Genomic DNA, 27,770 nt, shown 5'->3' with positions numbered 1-27,770 from the left:
TGTCTATGCCCAGTAGAGCAGTTCTTATTCATGCTCCGGCAGTATTGCTAGCTTGACAATGATTGGTTGGAAGGGATGCAAGGCAAATAGAATTCTGTTTACAGGTTATTTAAATCAATGTATAGAAAGAACACTTAATTTAAGAAGTTTTTATTTATATATAGTTGGTTTCTGTTTTCTTTTAGTTTGTAGGACAGGATGCCAGGGGCTCCTGAGCTTTTCACGTTTGGACAATTGCTCTTACCTCTACTCTTGTACATGGCACTACACCATGATCTGCATCCAAATTTCTTTGACTCTCTGATTTCATGTTCTTACAACCTGTGGTCCTAGATGACAGGACAAACTGCAAACAAAATTAGGTTTTTATTAGTTTATTTCTAAGAAGAGCACGTTCCACATCTATTGTGACTAAAGACAGTATTTTTTTCTAAGTCTGTATTTTGACACCTAATATAAAATTCCTATGCTTCCTAATTTTAGATTCTCCGTGAATACAGTCTATATAGGCTGTAGTATGCAGTTGTTTAACAGTTTTGTTATTGGAAACAAACAAACCATGATCTGCACAAGATATAATTACATACCAATATTTCAGCTCCAGCTTTCTTCTGGCATTATGGCGCTCTACATGCCTCCAAGCTTTAACTTGCCTAAGAGCTTCTGCAGATACTACGAACCATAAGTGCGCTGCCGTTTAAGCCTGTGCCAGATCATCCCTTCTGAGTGGCGTCAACTGCCTAGTGGTCCTTATAAGAAAAGCTCCATCTGCAGGTTATTTTTGGTGGCATCTAGTGCGTCATATGTCTACGTTTTTGCCTGGAGTTAAGCTTTTATTTGCTACTATTCATGACTGTATTTCATTTTATATTTTTTCATTGTAAAGGATGTAGCTTCAATTGGTATTTTATAAACTAGATATAAGTATTATTGTGGGTTTAAATGTCTTCAATAAGTTGGTGTTTGTGCAAAATTGTTACGTTACAACTTTATGAACAATCCTGACAGTTATTCCTCCCAACTCGCCATACACACTCGGTTTAGCAGATCGTGCTTATGTTTTTAACAAGGAGAGGGTAATAAACCGCCGCCAGAGCCCTCTGATAGCGGCTTATCTCTTGCAAGAGTAAAGAAACGGGCATGTTGAAATTCAAAGTGTATAGGCACATTTAAAGTGTAGCTAAATGTTCAACAAAATTCTGACATGTCATAGTGACATGTCAGAAGTTTGTATTGGTGGGGGTCCGAGCACAAAGACCCCCACCAATCGCTAGATTGAAGCAGCTGAAGCACTCGTGTGAGCGCTCAGCTGCTTCGTGTCTGTTCCGCTTTTTCCTGAAATAAATGTATCGGTGTTCGGATTCAATAGTATGTCTATGAGCCCGTACTCCGATACTTTGGCTTTCCGGAAAGAGCCAAACAGACACGAAGCAGCTGAGCACTCACACGAGTGCTTCAGCTGCTTCGTTCTAGCGATTGGTGGAGGTCTCCGTGCTCGGACCCCCAACAATACAAACGTCTGACATGTCACTTTGACATGTCAGAAGTTTGTCGAACGTTTAGCTACACTTTAAAGTTTAACTTTAAAAAAAACTTTTGACATCATAGCTACATGTCAGAAGTTTTGATCGGTGTGGGTCTGAGCAATGAGACCCCACCGATCGCTAAAAGAAAGTGGCAGAAGCCCCCTTGTAAGTGCTGTGCCGCTTTGTTTTTGATTGGCTTTTCTTAGAGTGGTGTACGGACTCTTAATCTTTCTATTGAAGCCCGTACACCATTTGCTCGACTTTCCAAGGAAAGCCGATCAGAAACTAATCGGCACTGCGATCACCGAGCGCTTCTGCCGCTTCGTTTTAGTGATCGGTGGGGGTCTCCGTGCTCTGACCCCCAATGATCAAAACCTCTGACATGTAGCAATGACGTGTCCAAAAGTTTTTTAAAAGTTGAGTTGCACTTTAAGCATTCCAGTTAAAGGGAAAACAATTGCCTATGTCTGAATATGTGGTGAACAATTTTAGGATGAAAAGATGTTGCATAAAACAGGATCTTGTTTGTGAAACTTGCGGTTTTTTCCTTTTTTTTTTTTTCTTTTTTTTCAATTTCTTTTTATATAGTTTTATAATGGGTCTTAAATTTGGCGTGTAAAGAATGAAGGGTTCTTCAAGGGTCAACATACATTTTATCTACATAAATAGTTGAGTAACTTTGTAAATCCATATTGCATTAGTTCTATTGCATTGTTCCTGAATTACAGCTTTTATTATTTCTTGGCTCAGTGTAGGCATACGAGTGCCGATCGACATGCTGTATTGTTGATTGGCGCTCGTTTAACCGGCAAGAGTATCTGCCTGTAAATGTACCCTAACTGTCCCAATGCTAAACTGTTAAAGGTGTGTCAGTTGACTGTTTCCAATAGTAAACGCCATACTTGTGAATGCAGCTTTAGGCAATTATCTTGTACTTCTCCTGAGGAACAGCCTGTATAAGTAATGCAGTATTAAAAAAAAAAAAAAAAAAAAAAAAGTTACTAAACTTTATGTAAGTAAGGTTCTGTTCACACCACACTTGTCATGCACGTTTGTCATATACATCTCGACGTATGCAACGGTTTGCCTTGAAGCTCCATGCATCAACTATTGACTCCCATTGTAATAAAATGAAAACCAATATTTTAGAGGACACTTTACATACATCTTGGTTGTCTTTAATGCTCATTCACACAATATGTTTGTTTATATGACTCCCAGAAGGTCTGAGGCTTAGTAGCTGAATAATTATGTTCTTAGATTGGTAACACATTAATTCACTATTTTAAATAGATTTGATTGAACAAAATCTAAGGGCCTGCTCACATCAGCGTTGGCCTTCCATTCCGTAAGGTTTCCGTTTTGTTTTTTTAGTGGAAACAATAGCATAGTCGACTATGCTATTGTTTCTGCTAAAAAAAAAACAAACATTACGTAACTAAACTGAAACCATTTGCAACGGAAGCATTACCATTGAAATCAATGGTGATGCAAACTGAAGATATGGTTTCCATTTGGCTTCCCGTTCATGGGTTCCTCCGACAGAAAGCCAACGCTGATGTGAATACAGCCTAAATGAGTGAAATTATGGCACATGACCATGTACCTTGTGGTGTATTTTAATAAATGTGTCCGATATTTGTTTAAAATTGTGAATTAAAAATCTAAAAAGGTACAGCTTTGTCTTCTGAAATAACATGCACGAGAATGTAGATTTACACTTTTTGGAATACCTTCTGTTTAGCACCTCATCGGTGATAATACATGATCCTAGCACTATACTGGGTATTACCCCAGAGTTTTTATACTGGAGCTGCGGTGACGTAAGGTAGAGGATTTATGTAAACTAGTGTAGTGTTGGATAAAGTAACCAATCAAGTTGCACTTTACTTTTCTCAATCTGCCTTACAAATAATGACTTCTGTAATTGAATAGGATGCTATGGGTGGTGTTGACATCTGTACTAGTTACAATTTCCATATTTCTTTTTCCTATTTGAAATGTCTAGGTAAATTGCCTTTGGACGCTTTGAAATGGTTTACTATCATTTACTTTTTATGTAAATGATACATAAGTGGTAACAGATGATTGGGCACCTTGTTAAGTAAAAGTTTTATGATTTAAAATATTTAACTGATCAAAGCTTTGCAGATGTATTTTCCTTAAAGGGGATCGGTCACCTCCATATCCTGTCCTAGGTAAGGGCAGCATACTACAGGGTCAGATCTATTCTCCTATTAGCCCAATATTGTTTTGTGCCCTTTTGGCTGTTTGGCTAATTGGAGTGATCAAAGAACACACCAGACTTTTTGAATCCGGTGTATTCATGAGTATAACGCTCTCGTCACCTCTCTCTATGGTGATTGACGGCTTGCTGCTGTGTATCTGTGTACACATCAGCCATCGATTACTGTGGGGACGGGTGAGCACTCTACTCATGAATAACGAAGTCAAGTGTATTTTTCAATCACTTCTATTAGCCAAATAGTAGACTGGACCTGTCCCTGTAATATGCTGTCCTTGCCTAGGGCAGCATATTGTGGTGACAGATCTGGTTTATTTATGACTGGTACATGTCCTTTTCACCTCTCCTGTATAACCTTTCCTTACAGTATAATGTCTCCTGTGTTCATTGTGTCCACGTTTTGTGTTTATGAATTAATAAAATCTTATTTATTCTGCAGAATTTAATTTTACTTGGCCTGTGACAAAATAAAATGTAGCTTGTTGTTCTGTAAGATTCCAGAACGCATTGGTTTGTACTATGTTCTTGTTTGCAAAATTAAAGGGTTTTCCCACAAAGTACATTTAATACCTTTAACTATTTTGGGGGTCTCCTGTCCCTCAGCAGGTCCACCATAAACAGGCGTTTGTATGGTGTGTTGGTTCTCGTATATACGGCTCTGTTACTTCTTTAGCAGTCAGAGGTAAATGGCCGGTCCAGCACCACTTGCCATGTGACTGCTTATTTTCTGAACTTCAATTCCCGGTGTGCTTTGCACACTGCTGACATACAGTGCCTTGCAAAAGTATTCACGCCCCTTTTTTTGTTATTCCCCTCTTTTTTTTTTTTTTCAGCGTTATAACCTCAAATTATAATGTGTTCATTTTATGTATTGGACCTGACAAAATGGTCCAAATTGTTACAGTGGAATGAAAAAAAAAAAAACCTTGTTAAAAAAATAAATAATAATAAAAAGAACTGAACTAAAAACTGCAAAGTTGTGAGTTCATATGTATTCACCCCCTTTTTGCTATGAAACCCTTAAATAAATTCTGGTCAAACCAACTATCTTCATAAGTTACGTATTAAGTTGTATAAAGGTCCTCGGTGTGCAATCAAAGTGTCACATGATGTTTGTATACACCTGTTGTGAAAGGCCCCCCCCCCCCCCCCCCCCCGAGTCTCCAACACCACTAAGCAAGAAACATGAAGACCAAGGAGCTCTCCAAACAGGTCAGAGACAAAGTTGTTGGGAAATATAGATCCGGGTTAGGATATATATAAAAAAAAAAAATCCAAACATTGAACATCCCACAACGCACCAATATATCCATTATAATAAAATGGAAAGAATATGGCACAACTATAAATCTGACAAGAGAAGGCCGCCCACCAAAATTTACAGACCGGGCATGGTGGGTATTAATCGGAGATTCAACAAAGACACCAACAATAACACTAAGGCCAGGATCACACATTTTTGGCTCTGCTTTTTTAAGCCAAAGCCAGTACGGGATCCAAAATGAATGGTATGAATAAAAGACTGTTCTATCTCCTTTCTTTTGAGTCCACATAGTTAGTACGGTTGAAAAAATACATGTCCATCAAGTTCAACCAAGGGACAGGGAAAGGGAATGGAAAAATTTCTACACATAGGACCTAATACTTTTTTGTTCTAGGAAATTATCTAAGCCTTTTTTAAACCATCTACTGTCCCTGCTGTGACCAGCTCCTGCGGTAGACTATTCCATAGATTCACAGTTCTCACAGTAAAGAAGGCTTGTCGCCTCTGCAGGTTGAACCTTTTTTTTCCTCTAGACGGAGGGAGGGCCCCCTTGTTTTTTGAGGGGGTTTTTACATGGGACAGGATTTCACCATATTTTTTGTATGTGCCATTAATATATTTATTTAAGTTAATCAGGTCCCCCCTTAATCATCTCTTTTCAAGGTTAAATAGGTTTAATTCTTTTAATCTTTCCTCATAACCAAGATTCTCCATGCCCCTAATTAGCTTCGTTGCTCTTCTTTGTATTTTTTCCAACTCCAGGGCATCCTTTCTGTGATCTGGAGCTCAGAACTGAACTGCATATTCTAGATGAGGCCTCACTAATGCTTTGTAAAGTGGTAATATTACATCCCTGTCCCGCGAGTTCATGCCTCTTTTAATACACAACAATATCCTGCTGGCCTTTGAAGCAGCTGATTGACATTGCATGCTGTTATTTAGTTTATGATCTACAAGTACACCCAGATCCTTCTCAACAAGTGACTCCTCCACTATAGCTTCCCTAGGACATATGATGCATGCTGGTTGTTCGTACCGAGGTGCATAACTTTACATTTATCCTACATTAAACTTAATTTGCCAAGTGGATGCCCAAACACTTAGTAAGTTCAAATCCGCTTGCAATTTTCGAACATCTTCCATAGACTGAACATTACTAGATAGCTTGGTGTCATCTGTAAAAATAGAGTAGGAATCCTTAACCACAACTCTGGATACGTTCCTTGAGCCAATTCTCAATCCATTTACAAACTATACTATCTAAACCTATAGTCCCTAATTTACCCATTAGACATCTATGAGGGACAGAGTCAAATGCCTTTGCAAAGTCCAAAAATACTATATCCCCCCCCCCCCCGTCTAGGCTTCTGCTCAACTCTTCATAAAAACAAATCCGGTTGGTTTGACAACTTCTGTCCTTTGTAAAACTGTGCTGGCTGTCACTTATGATACAATTTTTTTGTCACATAATCCTGTATATAGCCCCTCAAACATTTTCCCCCACGATGGATGTTAAGCTTACTGGTCTATAATTACCCGGGGAAGACCTAGAGCCCTTTTTGAAAATAGGCACCACATTTGCCCTGTGCCAGTCCCTTGGCACTCTAGAGAATCTTTAAATATTATGAAGAGGGGGACAGAAATAACTGAACTAAGCTCTTTAAGAACTCTACGGTGTAATCCATCTGTCCTCGGGCCTTGTGTACATTTATTTTATTTAACTTGGCTTGGACCATATCTACATTCAGCCAATTCAGTATATCAATTGATAATATTAACAGCCCTGGCACCGGCTACATCAGCTGCTCTTTCTTCTGTTGTGTATATACAGAGCTGAAGAACCCATTTAGTAACTCTGCCTTCTCTTGAGCCCCTGTGACCAACTCCCCATTACCACTATTTAGGGGCCCTACATGTTCAGATCTTGGCTTTTTTTGCATTTATATACTTGAAGAATTTTTTGGGGGATTTGTTAGACTATCCTTGACCACCTGCCTTTCATTTTATACTTTGTTGATTTTATTACCTTTTTACAAATTTTATTAAGCTCTTTATAATTTACAAAGGCTACAGCTGTACCCCCTTTTTTTGCCATGTATTACCCTTTTTACAGAAGGTGTAAGCCATGTAGGGTTTAATTTTAGTCGTTTATACTTGTTACCTATAGGAATTAATTTTGCACTATAATTACCCAAAGTAGATTTTAAAATCTCCCATTTATCATTTGTACCATTATTTAACATTAGTTGTTCCCAGTCTATATCCTGAATTGCCGCCCTCATCCTGGGGAAATTGGCCTTCTTAAAATTAAGTGTTTTTGCCCTCCCAGCCTGTGTTTGTCTTTTACAGTATAGGCAAAATATAACTATATTATGATCACTGTTAGGCCCTGTTCACAGAGAGTTGTTGTTTTTTTACGTGGAAACCGCATCGGAAAACGAGCCAAAAAATGGCCGAAAATCCCTCCCATTGATTTTAATCAGAGGCGTTTTTTTCCTGTGAGTGGAAAAACCGTGTCTCGGGGAAAAAGCGACATGCCCTATCTTTGGTCATTTACGTCTCTGACCTCCCATTAACATCAATGTGAGGCAGAGAAAGCGTATTTCGTGGCGTTTTTGCCCGCGGCGCTCAATAACTCAACCACAGCGAATTTTCTGCCTGCAAAAAAACTCAGTGTGAACAGGGCCTTACCAAGGTTTTCACGAACAATGACATTCACGACAAGCTCTGCATTATTAGAAATTACAAGATCCAACAGAGCTTCACCTCTAGTCGGGTCTTCCACAAACTGGCCCATAAAATTTTCCTGCAACAGCTTGAGGAAATGTCTCCCCTTTGCAGTTGAAGCTGAACCATAACCCCAATGAATATCCTGGTAATTAAAATCTCCCATAATCACTATAGTACGACCCTGTGCAGCCTGCTCCATCTGTTTACATAGCTGAACTTCCATCGCCTCAATTATATTGGGGTGTCTATAGATTACACCATAGGTAATTTTTTTCAGTGTTTACCTCCCTTTCTTGTTCCACCCACAAGGTTTCAATCTCCTCACAATCTTCACCCTCTGTCTCATTCACACTCACTTTCATATCGCTTCTCACATACAGACATACACCACCACCACCACCTTTCCTAATTGTCCTGTCTTTCCGAAACAGTGTAAAACCCTATAGATTTACAGCCCAGTCATGTGAAGTCTAGCCATGTTTTCAGTAACAGCAACTATATCTATATGTTCCTCTAGTTCTTAAAAATTATTCTTAAGGCTCCTCCACCTACCATTTATTCTGTCGTTGGTTCCCACATGGACCACGACAGCTGGATCATCACCAGCCCCTTTCAGTAATTTATCTACCCGTTCCACCACATGCTGAACCCTGGCACCAGGGAGACATCAAGCCATTCGATTGAGGTGGGCTTGGTGACAAAATTATTCTATCTGTCTTCCTGATTATAGCTGTATTAGAACAGAAAAATAGGGACCAACGGCACTGCTTGTACAGATGTCAAATAAAATAATAGGAATAAACGTATTTATTTGTAGAAGGGCTACGCGTTTCAACGCCGGACCGGCGTCTTCATCAGGCCAATACATACAGTGCGGTACACGCACGTTTATATACATGAAGGAAATTAAAGTAAATTGGCTTGTAACACGGAAACAACCGCCAACACGGGCGGGTCAAAGGTCAGACGGAATGTATTATGTAAACGTTTCAACAGTGGTAATACAAAACATGCTTAAAATGATATAAAAGCATATATATATTAAAATACCTTAAAAAGAAAGATGTTAATTACAAAATTAGGAGAAAACAAATTTGTTTTTATACAGCAGAAAAAACATTTTTTATATGTAAAAAAGATATATTTAAATATTTGAATTTGCATTTATAAAACTTGATAAAAAATAGGTACTCGCATATCGCCCGATATGGGAAGGAAATGAGCGGTTGGTCCAAAAGGGAGTAAATTAAATAACCGTTACTGAAAAGGCGTCCCTAGGTAACGAAAAGTTACGGTGGCCAGTTTTGGACAAATCAGATAATGGAACGCAAACAAATACAACACCATCACGTGGGACATGAGCCGCACGGTGGACCGCAAAGCTTACAAGAATCCAGGAGCAACAACGTACAAGGGAACAGTACGAGAGCAGAATTACTACAAAGCGTAAGTAAACATCATTGGTACATGATCACATACTAAATCAGAAATTATAAGCAAATTTCAGAACATGATAGTAATTGCTTAGAGTTCTGAAAATATGATATTTAGGGATTTTCTAAATATCTAAAAAACTAATGGAAAGATCAAAATGTGGGAGCTGAATTACGAAATATATGAGAACGTTAGTCTGTTTATGTATATACACATACACAAATCAAAGTTAGATACAAAGTACGTAATGGATCTAAAAATTGAGCATAACGTATATTTAGTCTAAAGACGTTTCAGTAAGGTCATTCAGGCCGTTGGGATGTAAAGTCTCAAGTTTAAAAATCCCAAAATTCTCTCTTTGTTTACGTTTTATGAACCTATTAGGTATATCCCCTGGGATCTGTTCAATCGGGGTCACAATTATTTATGGATCTTAATACATTTTTGCGGAAAATAACTTTATTGCGTCATTTTGCAATCTCCCCCTCTGTGGCCCCTCCGGCCCCTATTCCATTGGACACTTCTATGCCTGTGAGGACTAATGTACAGCCCAAGTCCTGTTTTTATCCTCTCCACCATCGTGGTCCTGCAATAGAAACTTTTTCCAATTTGACAAGTAATGATTTTAAGACTATAGAGCAATCTACCCCAGTTTCAGATAACTTGTCTAGGTCCCAACGTATGGCGTTGAAAAACCTACAAAAAAAGTTTGATATAGTGATACGCTCTGCGGATGTATGTATTGGCCTGATGAAGACGCCGGTCCAGCGTTGAAACACGTAGCCCTTCTACAAATAAATACGTTTATTCCTATTATTCTATTTGACATCTGTACGAGCAGCGCCGTTGGTTCCTATTTTTCTGTTCTAATACAGCTACTCTTCCGACAGCAAACTTGTTTGCGTGTGCATGAACCTGGCAGCAGCTCCTTTGCCTTTGTGACATCTAACGGTGTCCACAATCCTAGGTGAGCAATTTTCCATCCCGCTGACTAATAGCTGGGCTGTTCTCCCGGCTGTTAGGGAGATCAGTATCCACTAGGGCTGCCATTTCTGAGACCGACACCTTCGCATCATCACCTAACTTGGCAAATTTGCTTGGAATATCAGAAACCGGATTGGCCTTCCTTTTCTTGGACCCCTTTCTACTGCCCCTAACTACATTAACCCAGCTACTTGCCTGATCCTGCTGACCTAAGCACATCTGTGTTTGGCTCAAAACTGAGCAAAAAAACTGCATCAAAACTGTATGTGTGATACTGGCATTAAGAAAGATCCACAGCGGAGAGGAAACTATCTGTCCATAGGACTACTATAAGTCATACACTCCGCAGAGTGGGGCTTTATGGAAGAGTGACTTAGGTTTTTCTTTAAATAATGGCTTTTTCTAAGAAAACCTGTGAGTTTGCCAAACCGCATGTCACAGACTTCCCAAACACATTGACCAGAAAACCTTACGATGAGCCTAAAATGTAACCTTTTGGCCATCATGGGAAATGGTATGTGTGGCACAACCCCAAGACTTCCCATCACCCCAAGAACACTTCCCACAGTGAAGCATGGTGATGACAGTGTCAGGATGTGGGATTACTTTTTATCTTGGAAAACGGGTCAGGATTGAATTAAAGATGAATGCAGTAAATATAGGGCAATTCTTCAGGAAAACCTGTATCAGTCTGATAGATTACTTATTTGCAATATTGTGATGTCAGTGGCATGTCTCTTAACTGGTTCAGGATCAGGCTATTTTGAGCCTTCAGGACCAGACACAGTTTAGCCATTATTAGCACGCGTTAGTTAAAAACTAACTTTTTTATTTGTTAGGCTAGCAACGTCGTTTTTGTGGGGTTTTTTTTTCTGGAATTCCAAGTGGAGCAATTCCCCAAAGGCTGCTGGAGACTGCCGGGAGAAAGCGTGCAAATAAATCCGCAACCTAAAATCCGTCACAACTCTGATCGACAGAGTCTAAGGCTACTCTAAGTTTTTTTTGCCAGGGCTGACCGCAAGGCAGGATGGTTTTTGCTGCATGGAACCCAGGGTGTCTTAGCAGAATTCAGTGTTGGATAAGAGGTGCAATCCAGGCAAACCTGAACAGGAACCAGACAGCCAGAGGGTAAATAGAACTTCCAAACCAGTAAGCAAGTGGATATCGGGTAAAGCAGAGGTCAGAACCAGCTGGGAGCAGATAATCAAAATCGGTAAACAAAGGGTTATCCAAATACACGCCGAGGTCAATTTCCAAGAGCTCCAGAAGTCAGAGGGAAAGGGTGTAGGTAAATAGCTTGATCAAAACACATGCAAACAGGAAAATCACAAGCAAAGAACAGGTGGAGGAAGCGGGTATAAATACTAACCCTACACCTGATGGGCTATAAGTAAAACCAGAACCACCCAGTAGCTAGAACAGTAGTCATGGTGATCTTAAGGGAACAGGCGTTTTCCTAACAACAGACTTCTTGCTTTTATCATTTTTATACACATCCTTTTTTGCTACTTTAAAATTTTTAGGCTCATAGTTTGAAAATAATAGTAAAAAAATATGGTCTTTTAGTTTTCAGCAATTTTTTTCTAGTAATAATATAGTTTTACCCTAAAACATGCCTTTTCTTTGTTATTGTCAAGGTCTACCATGAATTTTGATATATTACATGTCTATTTTAGGGTAAATGGGTCTGGCCTAGCGTTACAACAATGATTGGCAGGGAGAACGTTTGTTTTTTTTTAATTTGTATTTTATGTGTATTTAATATCTTGTTTTGTTGCACTTTATTTTACTTTTATCTTCTTATTATTATTATGGTCTGTCCCTCAAAGGTTAGAAAAGACCTTTGGGGCACGTTATTTATTTATTTTCTTTTACACCTTATTTTTCCAATGTAACTGGGGCTGCACAGTAGCCCCAGTTACAAGGGAAATCAGCCCTCTTACAATAACTATTGTCACTAATAGGGCTGAGCTCGGTCTAGTTAGACGCAGCAACCTGCCACTAATGGCATCCCAGCTATCGTGTGACCAGTCACATGATCATTGGGACCAATAGAGGCAGCAGAGCTGAAGCTGCCTCTATTCTTAAACCCATGCTGTATGTCTGGTATGGCGCGGGTTTTAAGGACATCGACCGCAGGTTGATTATATACAGCCGGCGGTCGGGAACCAGTTAAAACAGCCGGAGATGTCACACTCACCGAACCATTGGTGGCAGTGGCTATTACGGTTTTCCATTTTTTCTTTTAATTTATTTATAGAATAGGAAATTATACATATTTCTATTATGCAAGTATTTAAAATTCTGATCACATCTTTCCTATACCAGTGTAGTTGTCTTTGTCTAAAAATACAAAAATGGTATAGCCCACTGATTTTTCCATAAAATAGCACCCATAAAATAACTGAATGGACAGTCATGTAACCCACATCATGTGACTCCTGGCATTCAGGTAACAATGTCCAGGTATAATAAACGTTTTTTAAAAACAACAAAACAGTAGTTATCGACAACACAGCGCCTATTAGATTAGGTAGGAGATAGGGAAGTATGAAACTGGTGACAGAGCCTCTTTAACATTGATGGCCTATTAATGTTTGATTGGTGAGGGTCTGACCTACAGGACGGATGCCACCGTGCTATGCCTCCTTCATTATTTACATATGCTCAGTGGCTTAATAGTACAAATGGCTTTGTCTGGTACTGCAGCTCATCTCATTCACTTGGTAGATGCATTGTGGTCGGGACTTGTTTTTTCTTTTTGTTATATTAGGGTCATGTACTCTCTGCCTGCGGCTCCCTTGGTCTCCAGGACATCGAAAGTTACTCGCACGGGCGTCGCCCGGCCTGGCAGACTGAGGCAGTCTGCAGCCAATAGGAGCTCAGAAGCATCACGCCAATCAAAACCTGGCTGATGTTCCTGAGCTCCCGCCCTCTCCTTATTTAGTTCAGCCTGGGATAGTTGGCCTTTGTCTGCAAATAGAGTTTCCTTGCCTGGTTCTTTCCCTTGTTTCAGACTCTCTTGAGCGACTTGCATTTTGACTTCTTGTGACCTGACCTCGGCTGGACTCCTGACTTTTCTTTGCCTTCTGACTTTTGTTTTTTCCGCACTCTCCCGGTTTGACCCTGCCTGCCTGACTCTGCCTTTTGCGCCCGGACTTGACCGCGGCGCAGTCGCCCTGCCTATCCCTCCGTGTACTTCCCAGGTTACCCTTTGTTATTTCGTACTGTCTCTGTCTTATTTGTTTGCCAGTTTCACTTGTACCAGTATAGTGAACGTCGCCCAGTTGTGCGCCGTCGTTTAGGTCTGGTCGTACAAGTAGGTAGGGACAGAGGTTTGGGAAGAACGGGGACCTCACTGTGTATTTGTTCATGACAGAATTACAGACCTTTTACCTGCTCTTCCCTGTTGTCTGGCTTTGTTTGCCATGGACCCTTTGGTAGTGTTAACAGAGCAAATGCAGGGTTTCACCCAATTGGTGCAGGATCTGGCCCAGAGAGTCTACCAGCAGGAGCATGCCCCGCAGGTGGCTGCCGCTGTGTTACCTGTGGCAGCCTACCTTCCCGCACCTGTGCTGGAACCCCAAATCCAGTTACCCGATAGTTTCTCTGGCGATTAAATTTTTTTTTTACATCTTTTCGTGAGAGCTGCATGCTTTATTTTCAGTTACGGCCCCATTCTTCTGGCTCTGAGTCTCAACGTAAGGGGATCATCATATCCTGTCTACTGGGGGACCCCTAGGATTGGGCATTTTTCTTATCTCCCACTAGTCCCCAACGCTCCTCTGTCGACACTTTCTTTTCCGTCCTGGGACATCTCTATGACGAACCCGACAGGACAGCGTTCGCTGAAACTCAGGGGGACTTCGTCAGGGTAAGAGGCCAGTAGAGGAGTACTGCTCTGAGTTTAGGAAGTGGTCTGTGGAATCTACCTGGGGTGACTTAGCCCTGAAGTACCATTTCAGGCTAGGACTGACTGACGCCCTGAAAGACCTGCTAGTAGGTTACCTCCCCCCCCGACTCCCTAGAATAGCTCATGAATCTCGCTGTCTGTCTCCACCGATGCATCCGGGAGCGTCAGCAGGAACTGTCCGGTCCTCCTACTCCAGTCGATCCTCCTAGGTTTCGAGCTGTCCCAGTGCCATCTTCTTCAGCTGACTACCAGGAGGAACTGATGGAGATAGGGATCACAGGAGATCCGAAAGTTCGCAGGGAGTTCCGCCGCAAAAATGCCTTATGCTTCTACTGTCCCAAACGCAAAAAAGAAGACTCCGGAAAACTTCCGCACCTAAGTGGTGGTCATCAGGGAGGTCACTTGGGCGCACAGGTATCTCCCATTCATTTTAATAAGGACTTGTTGCCAGCCCAGGTGTCATTTTCGGGCAAGACTGGGATAGGTTCTGCGTTTGTGGACTTGGGGTCCGTTGCCAATTTTATTTTCAACAGTTTTGCTTTGTCCATTAGTTTACCCCTTATTGATTTGTCTGTTCCTATTCTCCTGGTAGGGGTAGACTCCTCCCTGTTAGCTTGCGGACATGTTTTCCAGTCTACCCCTGTGTTTTGTTTAAAGATTGGTTCAATTCACTTGGAGGAATGTACTATGTTTGTCCTTAAGGGGCTATCCACCAAGATTTCATTAGGTCTACCCTGGTTGCGAAAGCATAACCCCATCTTAAATTGGGTGACGGGGGAACTTGTTACTTGGGGTAAGAAGTGTTTGTCATCTTGTATGTCCACCTTAAGGGTCAGTATCGTTGAGGAGGGGAACACTCTTCCTGAACTTATTCAGGACTTCAGTGACGTCTTTTCAAAAAAAGCCTCTGAAGAGTTACCTCCTCATCGAGTACACGATTGCGCAATCGACCTGGTACCTGAAACCAAGCTCCCCAAAGGTAGAATCTTTAATCTATCTTGCCCTGAGTGTGAAGCGATGAGGGAGTATATCCAGGAGAGCCTGGCCAAGGGGTACATCCGCCCCTCCTCATCACCTGTAGGTGCTGGTTTCTTCTTTGTGGGGAAGAAAGACGGGGGGCTCCGACCCTGTATCGACTACCGTCAGCTTACCAATATTACCATAAAGAACCAACACCCACTTCCATTCATCCCCGATCTCTTTAATCAGGTTCAGGGGGCCCAATGGTTCTCTAAGTTTGACCTGCCGGGGGCCTATAACCTGATTAGAGTTCATAAGGGGGATGAGTGGAAGACTGCCTTTAACACCCCCAAAGGGCACTTTGAGTACCTGGTGATGCCCTTCGGTCTATGTAATGCGCCAGCTGTGTTCCAAACTTTCGTAAATTATATTTTTAGAGACTATCTGGGGCTCTTCTTGGTGGTATACTTAGATGACATTTTGGTGTTTTCCAAAGACTGGCACTCTCACGTCAAACATGTCAGGACTGTCCTCCACATTCTCAGGGAGAATAATTTGTTCGCTAAATTTGAAAAATGTCGTTTTGGTACTCAAGAGATGCCTTTCTTGGGACACATCCTTACCCCTGAGGATTTCCGCATGGATCCTGCCAAGGTCCAGGCGGTATCTGACTGGGTTCGGCCTGCTTCCCTGAAAGCCCTCCAAAGGTTTTTAGGGTTCGCAAATTATTACAGACGTTTTATACAAAAAAAAAATCAGTAATCGCCAAACCACTTACCGACCTCACCCATAAAGGTGCAGATCTCCTCCACTGGTCTCTGGAGGTGGTCCGAGCTGCTTAAGGGGTGCTTTTCCTCTGCCCCGCTACTAATCCAACTGGATCAAACTCAACCCTTTATTGTGGAGGTGGATGCTTCCGAGGTGGGTGTGGGAGCAGTATTGTCTTCTATTGGGTTCTACTTCTCACACTCACCTCTGACCCTGTGCCTTCTTTTCCCGTAAGTTCTCTCCCACTGAGCAAAATTACGATGTGGGTAATCGGGAACTGCTGGCCATCAAATGGGCTTTGGAGGAATGGCGCCATTTTCTCAAAGGGGCAAGATATCGGGTCACGGTCCTCGCTGACCATAAAAATGTGGTCTTTCTAGAATCAGCCAAGAGACTCAACCCTAGACAGGCTAGATGGGATCTATTTTTTAGCAGGTTCAATTTTGTTGTTACTTACAGGCCTGGTTCAAAGAATATTAAAGCGAATGCTCTGTCCCGCAGTTTTCTGGCCACCCCTCCGCCTGAGACCAAACCCGAAGGAGTATTGCTTCCTGGTGCGGTAGTGGCAACCATAGACTCTGACCTGACCACAGAGATCATGGCCAGCCAGGACTCTGCCCTTGAAGCCCTTCCAGAGGGCAAATTGTTTGTACCCATACACCTCTGGCTGAAGCTCCTCCAGGAGTTTCATGACTCAGTCCTGTCAGGTCACCCAGGCATCTCTGGTACCGGGGACCTTGTCACCCGTGGTTTCTGGTGGACAGGGCTGCTACGGGATGTCTGAGTATACGTGGTCTCATGTGAGACCTGAGCCCGGTCTAAAACTCCCAGATTCCGACCTGCAGGCTTGCTGTGTCCTTTGCCCGTGCCCCAAGGACCCTGGACCCATCTAGCCATGGATTTTATCACCAATCTCCCTTCGTCCCAGGGCAGGTCGGTGATCTGGGTAGTGGTAGACCGGTTTTAGCCCACTTCATTCCCCTGAAGAAATTGCCCAATGCTAAAGAGCTAGTTAACCTCTTTATTAAACATATTTTACATTTGCACGGGGTACCTGTTAACATAGTCTCTGACAGGGGGGTCTAATTTGTATCGTTGTTTTGGAGGGCGTTCTGCAAGAAGTTAGGACTAGACTTGTCCTTTTCATTGGCCTTCCATCCAGAAACGAATGGCCAGACTGAGAGGACCAATCAGTCTCTGGAACAGTATCTCAGATGTATCGTGGCCGACGCTCAGGATAAATGGTTCAGGTTTTTGGCACTTGCGGAATTTGCCCTCAATAATCACATCAGCACATCGTAAGGAGTTTCTTCATTCTTTGCTAATTATGGTTTTAATCCCCGGTTTCTTCATTTTCCCCATGTGTATCAGATAACCCTGAAGTGGAGCTTCTCACTGGGAAATTGAGGGTCATCTGGGACCAGGTCCAGAGTAATCTCAGAGCAGCACAGGACCACCAGCGGCTTCAAGCCAATAAAAGGCGTTCGGCTAATCCTGATTTCTTGGTGAGAGATCGGGTTTGCTAATCTTCCAAGAACCTCCGCCTGAGGGTACCCTCCAGAAAGTTCGCCCCCAGGTACATCGGTCCTTATGAAGTCATGGAGAGGATCAACCCGGTCTCCTTCCGCTTAAAATTGCCCCCCTCCTTCCGCATCAACAATGTGTTTCATTCCTCCCTTCTTAAAAGATTTGTTCCCCCTCCCATCCTCCCCATAGGAAAACCCCCCATCCCAGTATTGACACCCGAGGGACAGGAGTTCGAGGTGGCCAGGTTGCTGGACAGTAGAAAGGTTCAGGGGTCTATCCAGTACCTGGTCCATTGGAAAGGATATGGTCCAGAGGAGAGGACTTGGGTCACAGTCCGAGATATCCACGAGTCATAATTCGGGTCAGTTCACACGTTGTGTAAATTCGGCGGATTTTCCGCAACGGAATTTGTTGCGGAAAATCTGCAGCTTAAGACCGGATTCACACGAGCATTTTCGGCCCATGATTTATAGACCTGATGTCGGCAGTATTCCCCGAACCGAACACACTGCAGGGAGCCGGGATCCTAGCATCATAGTTATCTATGATGCTAGGAGTCCCTGCCTCGCTGCGGGAAACTGTCCCGTACTGTAATCATGTTTTCAGTACGGGACAGTAGTCCTGCGGGGAGGCAGGGACTCCTAGCGTCATAGATAACTACGATGCTAGGAGCCCGGCTCCCTTCCGTGTTCGGTCTGGGAAGTGCGACCGACATATGGACCATACACCGTGTTCCAAATTATTATGCAAATGTAATTTTTCGCTGATTTTCCTAAATAGTCGATGGAAATGACAGTCCGTATAATCTTCAAGCCATCAACCGTTGGAGTATAATGCAAATTTTATTGAACAAATCTAATGATATCAGATTTTTTTTTTTTAGAAGTAAAAAACTCAAAATGCACTGTTTCAAATTATTATGCACAACTGAGATCAAAACATTTTAAAGGTTGTAAAGAGAACTAAAATGGTCATTTGTTGAATTTGCAGCATCAGGAGGTCATATTTACAGAAATCAAAAGCTATTTCAATCAAAAAAAAACTTAGCAGGCCAAGTTACATGTTAACATAGGACCCCTTCTTTGATATCACCTTCACAATTCTTGCATCCATTGAATTTGTGAGTATTTGGACAGTTTCTGCTTGAATATCTTTGCAGGATGTCAGAATAACCTCCCAGAGCTTCTGTTTTGATGTGAACTGCCTCCCACCCTCATAGATATTTTGCTTAAGGATGCTCCAAAGGTTCTCAATAGGGTTGAGGTCAGGGGAACATGGGGGCCACTCCATGAGTTTCTATCCTTTTATGCCCATATCAGCCAATGACACAGAGGTATTCTTTGCAGCATGAGATTGTGCATTGTCATGCATGAAGATAATTTTGCTACGGAAGGCACGGTTCTTCTTTTTGTACCACGGAAGAAAGTGGTCAGTCATAAACTCTACGTACTTTGCAGAGGTCATTTTCACACCGTCAGGGACCTTAAAAGGGCCTACCAGCTCTCTCCCCATGACTCCAGCCCAAAACATGACTCCGCCACCTCCTTGCTGACGTCGCAGCCTTGTTGGGACATGGTGGCCATTCACCAACCATCCACTACTCCATCCATCTGGACCATCCAGGGTTGCACGGCACTCATCAGTAAATAACAAGGTTTGAAAATTAGTCTTCATGTATTTCTGAGCCCACTGCAACCGTTTCTGCTTGTGAGCAATGTTTAGGGGTGGCCGAATAATAGCTTTATGCACACTTGCAAACCTCTGGAGGATCCTACACCTTGAGGTTCGCGGGACTCCAGAGGCACCAGCGGCTTTAAATACCTGTTTGCTGCTTTGCAATGGCATTTTAGCAGCTGCTCTCCTAATCCTATTAATTTGTCTGGCAGAAACCTTCCTCATTATGCCTTTATCTGAACGAACCCGTCTGTGCTCTGAATCAGCCACAAATCTTTTCACAGTACGATGATCACGCTTAAGTTTTCTTGAAATATCCAATGTTTTCATACCTTGTCCAAGGTATTGCACTATTTCACGCTTTTCGGCAGCAGAGAGATCCTTTTTCTTTCCCATATTGCTTGAAACCTGTGGCCTGCTTAATAATGTGGAACGTCCTTCTTAAAGGGAATGTGTTGCCAGCAAAACATGTTTGTTTTTTTTTAGTTAAACAGTTAGTGTATAGGTGATTAAACATTGTTCTAATTTTATTTTTATTTTTTCACGAGTCAGGAAATATTATAAATTGGATTCAATTTATAATATTTCCCAGCACTGGTCACTAGATGGAGCCATTCCCAAAATTGCAGCATTGCATGTGATAAAGCAACCACATTGCTTTATGCTGCAAAATTGGGTAAAAATCCCTCGCTCTAGTGAGCTCTCAGAATCCCCCCCTCCTTTATCCTGGCTAGTGCCGGGAGAAACGAGGGGTTTGAACGGTCTAACCTCCTACACTGTGTGTCGCCATTTTTTGAGCTAACACACAGTGTAGTAGGTTTACATACAGTAGTAAACACACACTGAAACACGAACATACATAGAAATAACTTACCTGCTCCAGTCGCCGCCGCTCCCTCCGGTCCATCCGCTCCGTCTGCTGCCGCTGCTCCATGTGCACAAGTCCGGAAGCCGCGACCGGAAGTAGCAATCTTACTGTCCGGCCGCGACTTCCGATCCACAGGAAAATGGCGCCGGACGGCGCGCATTTCAAATTGAACTGTGTGGGAGCGGCGCATGCGCCGTTCCCACACAGCGGCGTACACGATAGTGGATGGAACGGGCCCCGTTCGCAGTCCCTATGGGACTGGAGCTGCCGTATTCCATGTCTATGTGTCGTTAATCGACACATACAGAAATGGAAAAAAAAATGGCAGCCCCCATAGGGAAGAAAAAGTGTAAAAATAAAAAAAAGTAACACACATATTAATCCAAACGTTTTTAATAAAGCACTAACATCTTTAACATATTAAAAACATTTTTTTGGTGACACTGTTCCTTTAAGTAGTTCTCCTTTGATTGGGCACACCTGGCAAACTAATTATCACAGGTGTCTGAGATTGATTACAATGATCCAAAGAGCCCTAAGACACAATACCATCCATGAGTTTAATTGAAAAACTAATAATGAAATGTTTATGACACTTAAATCCAATGTGCATAATAATTCGGAACACGGTATATATCACGGACCGACCAAACACGCTCGCGTGAATCCGGCCTAATACAGTAGCAGCAAAGTGGATGAGAGAAAACAAATCTCATCCACACGCTGCGTAAATAATGAGCGGAAAAAACGCTCAGAAATTGACATGCGGTGCAGAGTTTTATTCCGCAGCATGTCAACTGTGTTTGCGTAAACGCTGCTCATTTGTTGTGGGTTTAGCAGTTGTTGTCGTAATTGCGGCGGAATTGCAGTGATGCTGCCGCAAAAAATGCAATTCAGAAAAAAAATCTTATACTTACTCAGAAGTCTGTTTATTCCTCCACGTCGGCCTCCTGGGATGACTATTCATCCCATGTGACCACCGCTGCAGCCAATCACAGGCTGCAGCGGTCTCCTGTGATAAAACATCATGCTAGCAGGCCGGCTGAATGCTCAGCAGTTTTCACAGTGGACATTCTGGCTGAAAAACTGCTCCACAGTTTGGTGCGGTTTTTTGGCAGGAATTCCCTTAACAGGAGATGAAGAAAGGCTGCCCTGGGGGCCTTCATTTGGCCCCTGGGCTGTCATGACAACCATTGACATCCCGCGATCATGTTGCGAGGGGTTGATGAGCTGTCAGAGGGGGGGCAACCCTGTCTTTCTAACGTCTTAGATGCTGAGATCATGCTTGATTGCAGCATCTAAGGAGTTAAACGGCCAGGAACTGCGCGATCGCTGTTCCTGGGTGTTAGTCCCGGGTGTCAGCTGTAAAACACCGCTAACACCCGCTGCATACGGAGTGGGCTCAGCAGATGAGCCCGCTCCAAACATCACCCCCACACCACGATGCAATAGTACGTCATGTTGCGCGAACAGGTTAAAAACTTCTCCACTTTGTGTGGAGATTTCTTGAGTGCCGGGCCTGTGGGATGGTGCATGATACATGAAAATACCCAAAAATACCAGGCAGGCTCATATGTATTTACACATATGGTTTTGTAATGTTTTTTTTTTACCGCAACTGGCCTTCAAAAACACCAGTTACTTATTCAAATCTGTGGAAATTGTCAATTTCCCACTTTGATGCCAGCTTTCATGCCCAAAACCTGTTCGGGCCAGGCTGATCCCAACTCATTTTGATGCGGGCCATTTCTCTCTGTGTGTTGGCAGTGTGAAATGAGTGGCCAAATGTCAAATACCAGTTACTTATTAAAATCTGGAAAAAGTGTCAGTCTACCCACTTTGATGCCAGCTTTCATGCAACGAACCTGTTCGGGCCAGGCTGAACTCTACTGATGTTGATATGGGGCATCTCTGTATGTCGGCAGTGTAAAATGAGTGGCCCAAAGTCATTTAACCGGTTCCCGACCGCTAGCTGTGTATTTACGGCCGGCGGTCAGGGTCCTTAAAACTTGCGCCATAGACTATTTACGGCATGGGTTTCTGCTTGCTACCCGAGCTATCTGAATGTCGGGTCTCCGTCAGTCAGTGACTGCCGGGGACTCTGAAGAGAAGATAGAAGCAGCTTTCACTGCTTCTATCTTCTCTGATCTCTTTTATACAGCGCTCAATGAGTGCTGTGTATATGAATAGAGGCAGTGCCTCGACTGGGATGCCGTTAGTGGCAGGCTGTGCTTGATCTTACTAGACCCAGCACAGCCCTATTAGTGACAATAGTCACTATAAGGGTATGTTCACACGCAGTGTTTTCAGACGTAATTCGGGCATTTTATGCCTCGAATTACGCCTGAAAAAACGGCTCCATTACGCCTACAAACATCTGCCCATTGCTTGCAATGGGATTTACGGTGTTCTGTTCCCATGAGGCTTAATTTTACGCATCGCTGTCAAAATACGGCGCGTAAAAAGACGCCTGCGAAAAAGAAGTGCATATCACTTCTTGGGACGTTTTTGGAGGCGTTTTTCATTGACTCCATTGAAAAAGAGCTCCAAAAACGGCCGTAAAATACACCGCTAATAACGCGAGTTGCTACAAAGACGTCTGAAAATCAGGAGCTGGTTTCGCCTGAAAACAGCTCCGTATTTTCAGATGTTTTTGGTCACTGCGTGTGAACATACCTTGAGAGGGCTGATTTCCCCTGTAACTGAGGCTGCTGAGCAGCCCCAGTTAGGCTATGTTCACGAGCTTAAAGAGGCTCTGTCACGACATTATAAGTGCCCTATCTCGTACATAATATGATCGACGTTGTAATGTAGATAACAGCAGTGTTTTTTATTTAGAAAAACTATAATTTTTGACGGAGTTATGACCTATTTTAGATTTATGCTAATTACTTTCTTAATGCCCAACTGGGCGTGTTTTTACTTTTGACCAAGTGGGCGTTGTGGAGAGAAGTGTATGACGCAGACCAATCAGCGTCATACACTTCTCTCCATTCATTTACTCCGCACATCATGATCTTGCTAGATCACTTACTCACACATTAACTTTACTGAAGTGTCTTGAGAGTGAATAGACATCACCTCCAGCCAGGATGGGATGTCTATTCACAATCCCAACACTTCGGTAACGTTTGTGTGTGATTTACAGCACAGCACATTGAGATCACACTTGCTGTCATTAAGTCCCACGCAAACGTTACCAAAGTCTCGGGATTGTGAATAGACATCGTGTCCTGGCTGGAAGCGATGTCTATTCACTCTCAAGACACTTCAGTAGAGTTAATGTGTGAGTAAGTGACAGCACATCGTGATATAGCAAGATCACGATGTGCTGAGTACATGAATAGAGAGCAGTGTGTGATGCTGATTGGTCACTGATTGGTCAGCGTCATACACTTCTCTCCACAACGCCCACTTGGTCAAAAGTAAAAACACTCCCAGTTGTCTATTAAGAAACTCATTAGCATAAATCTAAAATAGGTCATAACTCATTTTTCTAAATAAAAAACACTGCAGTTATCTACATTACAGCGCCGATCACATTATGTAGGAGATAGGGCACTTATAATGTTGTGACAGAGCTTACTTATCAAAAAACGGCTGTAAATATGGAGCTGTTTTCAAGGGAAAACAGCCCCTAATTTTCAGCCGTTTTTTTTTAAGCAACTAGAGGTTTTTTGAGCTGTTTTTCTATTGAATCAATGAGAAACGGCTGCAAAAGTGACATACACTTTTTACAAGGCGGTTTTTTAGGCGGCTGTTTTTAAAAACGGCCACGTAAAAAACGCCCCGTGGGATTGGAACGCCATTTTTCACATTGAAATCAATGGCCAGATGTTTGGAGGCATTCAGCCTCTCTATTTTTAGCCGTTTTTCGGCTGAAAATAGCCCATGTGAATATTACAGTGGAATAACATGGTATAAAAGAAGAAAGTAAAAAAAAAAAATAAAGTCCCCCAAAGGTCTTTTCTGACCCTTGAGGGACAGACCATAATAATAAAAAAATAAAAGTAAAATAAAGTGCAAAATTTTTTTTTATAATAATACACATAAAATACCCACCCCAAAAAAAACATTCCCCCTGCCAATCATTGCCATAACGCTAGCCCTGTGCCAATTACCCTAAAATAGACATGTAATATATTAAAATTTACGGTAGACAATGACGATTACAAATAAAAGGTATTTTAGGGTAAAACGATGTTATTACCATAAAAAAAATAGCTAAAAAGTAAAAAAGCTTATTTTTTTTACTATTTTAAAACTTTAAGCCTAAAAATTCTAAAATATCAAAAAGGATGTGTATAAAAATGATATAAAAAAAGAAACCTGCATGGTCTACGGAAAAAAACGGCAAAAATCATGACGTTGGCCAAACAAATAAAAAAGTTATAGCCGTTTAACTAACGTGTGCCAAAAATGGCTAAACGGTGTCTGGTCCTGAAAGCTCAAAATAGCTCGGTCCTGAACTGGTTAACCCTACAAATCACACTTTGGAGTGCCCACTTGAATGCCCATTTTTGTTTTCAGGCTGTTTTAAAGTGTATTCACCGCTGGCCCGCTCAGTGCAACGTATTTTATTATTAATATAAGTTTTTCCTTTAATATATTCTTAAAAAGGCAAAAATACTGAAACCCACTTTAGCTTTTTCTTCATACTACAATTCCATTGGAGCGCGACTTCGGAGTGACAGCATTGTGCCACATCAGGATTTAGTCGGAGTTTTTATAAGAGTCCTGGTCATATTGGGCTGCAATGAGACTAGAAGATGGGTGTAGCTTTCGTGCGCGACACTACGTCCTACTTCAGTAACTTGTGACCTGGACCAACACTAGAAAGGAATAGAGACATATTACGTATATGTGTATATTTATTACTATGGCCCTGCTAGAACTGGCAGTACCAGCCTGTCAATAATGAAGGAGACGGTGGAGAACTCTGCTCATGTGGTAGTACGAGTGCTGTTCTCACCTGCCAGGACAAAAGATGGCCGCCTTCTTGTCTCTTGCATATTTCCGCCCTCTGCTGTCACAGGCGCGCACTCTAGACCTGTTTCCACGAGGACGCGCCTGAGGAGGTGCAGGCAACAGGATGGGAAGTTGAGCCCAGGTAAGGACAGTCGCCGTGCTGGAGTCACGGTCACCCGCACCACACAGAGCAGCTGGAGGTGAACAGGGAGGTCGAGAATGTGCGGCTGCCCGGCAGTGTGTACAGTGAAGGGGGCGCGTAAGACTTCATGTGACAGGTCACCCGCAGAGGGCACAGCTGGTAACCGGGTTATCTGTGCCTTTTGAGGACCGTACCAGTATGACACGACCTCTGGTGCTATGAATGAGGGGAGAAGCCTGTACTGCACCTCATGGCACGTGCTGATATTGAGGCGCCTTTGTGAGGAGTTTAGCTTCCATTGCTGTATGTTGTATTTGACAGCATGTAACTTGTAATTTCTCATACATAAGCCCACCCTCAAAAGCTGACCGTGTCCCTATAACCGTACCTCCATAGGAGAAGACAACCCTACTGCCCCCTTACCAGGGGCAAGTGCCTCCATAATACGGTCATAAAAAGAGATGACCGCTTTTCCCCCATAATAACAGCTACTTGCCTGATATAATGGTAGTGGGGGAGGGGTCTCTACCTATGTCAAGAGACGTCCAGATATTTACAATTTCATTAGAATAGGAAAGTATGCTTTGTTATATTTGATGTATTGGTATAAATGTTGACACTATTTGGTAGTATGGGGTAGAGAAGTGTGTGTGTGTGTGTGTGTGTTCATGTTCATGTTCTATTTGGTAGTTTGCTCACAATAATCAGCATGTATAGGTACATATAAGTGGGCACTGGCATAAGACAATGGTTATCGTGAGCTCTTTTGGATTGGAATGTATCAATATGAACAGCCATGTGCTATCTGCAGTGTTTCTGTACTCTGCCCTGGTTTATTGCAGTACTTCTAGGTATCATGCTGGTATATGTAGGTTACACAACTGTCCCGCTAGCATTCCTCATGTATCTGTCTACTGCATACTGGTATTCCCCATAAAAATAACTATTCTGGACTATCTTTTCTTAGAACTCTGCATTGTGCCATTCCTCTGTTATTCCTCCAGGAAAAAAAGCCTAGTTGTCAATTATTTCTTCAATCCCCTTTTGAATGTGGTGTGTCCCTACACTTGGACACTTTTCCAGTCAGTGTTGACAGAGCTAGAATGTAATAGGCACACATACTATTGACAAAGAGAAGGGTAACATGCAGTTGTCAATTTATTCATATGTTTCCAAGAGGAATAACAGAGGAACAGCACAATGCTGAGTTCTAAGAAAAGGTTCTCCTGAATGTTTATTTCATGGGGAATACAAGTATTCAGTAAATGGAAATGTCAGGAGCAGGTTCTTCTTAAAGGGACCCTCTCACTGACTTTATGCTGCTCTCCCTGAGGATGGCATAAACTAGTGAGCGGCACGCTGGTTTCAGCAGTCTGTTACTCACGTCTGATAGTTTGGCGATTTGAGGATAACTTACATTTTGAATGTTGAAGCGCTGAGAGGAAGGAATCCAGTGTATTTATGAGCTGCAGTCCGCCCACTCATCAGCCCGCTCCTGATTGACAGTTTTCCCTATACACAGTAATAGTAGGCAACCTGTCAATCATCATCAGCGGCTGGGCAGAGGGAGTGGCAGCTTATGAATACTGCCTCCTCCCAGCGCAATGCGAGCGTTCAACAGTCAAAATGCAACTTGTCCTAAATCGCAAAACTATTAGATGTGTGACAGACCGCTGAAAATAGGGGGCGCTGTCACTACTTTATGCTGCCCCTAGAGAGTGCAGTAAAGGCCAGGATCACACTCCCAGTTTTTCTGCAGTTTTTTGCTCAGTGTTTTTTTAGCCAAAGCCAGAAGTGGACGCAAAACAAAGGAAAGGTATAAAGAAAAGACTGATGCAGAGGTCATATTGTCCTGAGTTGGATATTCAAAACCTAGTTCACACTCTTCAGCACTGAGTCATGCATTTAATAACATGCTGCCTTTACTTTATTTGTTTCAAAATTGCAGTGTACCCTTTCTTTGGCATGTGGGAGCGACATAAGCCAGATCAAACCTCAAAAATGGCCTCAAGTGGTGTGGGATGATTGGGAGATGCCTCCTGTTCGTCAACGTGCCAGTTATTGCCACTTGTTGCAAACTGTGAGGAACAGAAGCCTTACGCCTATTGCACGCGACCGGTGTGCCACTTGGGCCGTTTTTGACAGCATCCGAGTGCCACCCAATAATCTTCACGGACCCATTCACTTTGATGGGTGAATCGGGTCCGTGAAAAATGGTCCGAGTCTCCGATCCGAGGAAAGATAGGACATATTCTGTCTTTCCTCGGATCACTGATGGGACTCGGACGGCACACTCTCTCGTGTGCATGAGCCGTTAAACCGAGAGACCTTGGTTTATCACTCCGGCAGATCGCTGCGCGCCTAGCCCGAGACGTCAGCACTGTTCAACGTTGTGTGTCCCGGAGGTTGGGAGAACAACAACAAACGGAAATGACCACAAGAGGTGCGCAGAGGCGTGTTACCATACTGAATAAATCAAGATATTTGGAATATTTTGTTTCCATCCTTTTATCATTTGCATATCATTAACATGTCTATCGATCCTGTGATTTCCACAATTCCAAAACTTTTCCTTCTTGGTGTTGCGATTTAAATGTTGAGGGGTGTATTTTGATGCTTTATTTAGCAGTGTGGCAGCGCCTAACGAGGTTGCATATGTAGCCCATAGCCTTCCATTGTAAAAAAGAAAAAATGGTATATCCTGCTGTATAGGTGTTTTTCTTTTGTTTTAAATATACAGTATACCTCTCTATGGAATAACGTAGTC

General features: G+C 42.6%; 1 protein-coding gene and 1 long non-coding RNA gene across 7 annotated transcripts in view; one reads left to right on the top strand and one right to left on the bottom strand.

Moving 5' to 3' along the window:
• Nucleotides 1-171: 171 nt before the first annotated feature.
• LOC142749462 (uncharacterized) lies at nucleotides 172-24,931 on the bottom strand. Its single transcript, XR_012882414.1, has 3 exons — nucleotides 24,866-24,931; nucleotides 24,534-24,725; nucleotides 172-346 (listed from the first exon to the last, which is right to left on the bottom strand). It is a non-coding gene; the product is annotated as an uncharacterized LOC142749462 (long non-coding RNA).
• The window catches only part of MEST (mesoderm specific transcript), a 36,018-nt gene continuing 33,147 nt past the window's right edge, over nucleotides 24,900-27,770 (top strand). For 3 of the 6 annotated variants that reach the window (XM_075857523.1, XM_075857518.1, XM_075857524.1), the window contains exon 1: nucleotides 24,900-25,003. The gene's annotated coding sequence lies outside the window, so the exon portion shown is untranslated. Of the gene's footprint in view, nucleotides 25,004-25,038; nucleotides 25,062-25,138; nucleotides 25,163-25,224; nucleotides 25,307-27,770 lie in introns of those variants that run through there. The other 3 variants (XM_075857520.1, XM_075857521.1, XM_075857519.1) reach the window with 3 other exon arrangements.

Source organism: Rhinoderma darwinii, chromosome 3, assembly GCF_050947455.1.
Source record: "Rhinoderma darwinii isolate aRhiDar2 chromosome 3, aRhiDar2.hap1, whole genome shotgun sequence".
NCBI classification, from domain to species: domain Eukaryota; kingdom Metazoa; phylum Chordata; class Amphibia; order Anura; family Rhinodermatidae; genus Rhinoderma; species Rhinoderma darwinii.
Note: the sequence above shows the minus strand (reverse complement) of the source record. Positions and strands in the feature narration are given on the sequence as shown.